Source organism: Otolemur garnettii, unplaced genomic scaffold (assembly GCF_000181295.1).
Source record: "Otolemur garnettii isolate 467f Iridium unplaced genomic scaffold, OtoGar3 scaffold00056, whole genome shotgun sequence".
In the NCBI taxonomy this organism is placed as follows: Eukaryota; Metazoa; Chordata; class Mammalia; order Primates; family Galagidae; genus Otolemur; species Otolemur garnettii.
Genome location: NW_003852451.1, coordinates 3,561,072 through 3,563,435, shown reverse-complemented (window position 1 = coordinate 3,563,435; position 2,364 = coordinate 3,561,072).

Here is a 2,364-nt window from a genome sequence, read left to right as displayed (position 1 = left end):
CCTGTAATGGTGTCAGAACTTTATCATTAAATACTTTTCTTTAGAACTGTGGTCCAAGCTGCATCCCCAGGGGAGGAGGGGGGAGAAAGGAAGAACAAAGAGAAACATTGCTACAAAGTAGGTCATTTAGCCCTGAAGTAGATGACAGCTGCGTGACCATGAATCATAACTTAAAATGTTTTTACTGTCTCAACATATGTCACTGTGGTACATTGTTTGCAAAATGTCTGCCATAATTGCCTCCCCGTAGCCAGGCACTTGCAGAATCCCCTCCCACACTGCGTCTGGGCAGCCTCATGTGACTAGTTTTAGACAATGGAACAAAGATAATACGTGACCAACACAGGACTGAAAAGTGCTTGTATATGGGATGCTCCCTTCCCATGTCATCGCCATAGAAAGAAGCCAGGGCTAGCCTGATGGAGAAGATGAGCTGACCAGCCAAGAGTCCACACGCAGCCCTTGGACCAGTGGGCTGCCAAGAACCAGCCACCAGGGAGGTCTGCTGAGATCAGTAGTCCCGCGAGCTGCTCCAAAACAGAATAACCTCGGGGCTTCCCCACATCCCAACAAATAAATGATGTTCATTGCTCCTTATTGCTAAGTTTAGGGATGGTTACTTGACTATCAAGAGCTAATTGATAGTTTCACAGAACTTGAATAATTACACTATGTCACAAAACATAAAATCATACCAGAAAATTACTTTAGTTGAAGTAACTGAACCGAATGTATGTTTTTCTTAAGAACAAACACTGTCTTAGACTTGAAATCTGTGTCTCATACTTAAAATCAATCTATGAATTCAACAAATATTATTATTGAGTGCCTACTTCATACACCTAGTCCATATGATACCAACATTCACAAAAACATTTTTAATTAATTGAACTAAGTATTTGAGACTCGTCTTCCATTCAAGACTATTTTAAGGAAAACCTGGGACAGGAAAACTGACCCCCTAAACCAAGAGGGAGTCAACAGACCAAAGATGACCCTGACAAGTCCAGCTTGGTAGGTTAGGTGAGTTTATTAGAGATCACTCACGCAGGGCTCGCCCTCCCCGGGGAAACAGGAGTTGTCCAGAGAGTAAAGTGCGTGTTGCCACCTTGAACTTCCTTCTGGCAAGAGGCGCAGAGCTGTGTAAAGGGAGCAAGTTAAGGGTGCTCTCTGTGCTTTGTATTTCTTCCAGCTCCCATGTTTTGATGTTTAAGTTCAAATCAAAAGAAATCTGCATGAGTTCTGCTAACATTAAAGACCAGTGGTGGGGAACTGGTCTCCTTCCCTCAAAGGCTGCTCTCCTGCCCAGAATGAGCCTGAAGCGTAGAGTGTGAAGAGAAGGTCCTGGGGACGGGGCGCCATGACTGCTCGTTGATTTCTAGACAAGCTCAGAAAGAAAGACACAGAAAGAAAGAAAATGATTTTTTTTCCTCAGGAAATAGGAAATAAATACCGTTCTCACTTGGTGACGGCTTCAGAGAAACATGAAAGGAATGAGGGGCCTGTGGAGAGGGGAGAGTGTAAGTGTCTGTCAGGCCTTTCCCGGCAGGGCAGAGCGGCCAGTGACGGGGCCTGGAGTGCAGGGAAAAGCTACAGCAGGGGACGAGCCCTGGCATGCTTCTCCTGGGAGATGTGGGCCGTGTGTGTCTGCTGCAGAAGGATCTGGAAAGTTCTCAGCCATCCTTTCATGCTCCAAGCCCATCTGAAGGGAAGGGCCCCCTCCCCCTTCAGGGGTACCATTGCTTTAGTGTGGAGCTAGGATTGTGCCCAAACTGATTCTGGGTGAAAAATCCATGCTCCAGACTCATAAAATACGGCTTGCTTTATATCGGGAAAGACGGAGCAATAAAGCACAGGAAGAGGGAGCAATAAAAGCCGTAACAGGGCGGCAGCAGCATCACTGTTCGGATTGAAGAGACTCTCTCCTGGGGGAGGTGTGTTCCCGGGGAGGATGGGCTGGTCCCACACTGGGCTCCGGCTGTGAGTCAGAAGACCCATGAGCCCATCAAGTCAGAGAGACTTTGCTGTGGGCTTGGACAGGACTGTCCCTGGGGCAGGAAGTTCACGGTGGCCTGAGAACATCCAGTTTGACTTACAGAACACGCCAGAACACATCAGAACCCTGTGTGTGCTGCATGTGAGTTCCCAGGCCGGCCCTGTAAGTCCCACACACAGTATGTAACCTGACATGTACACAGATACACACACAGATATGGAACAAAATGCATTCACAGAGATACAAGCATCACACACAGATATCTAACATAACATGTACACATGGGTGTACACATCAGGCACAGTATGTAACATGACATGTCACAGGGATACACACACAGATATGTAACATGGCATGTCACAGGGATA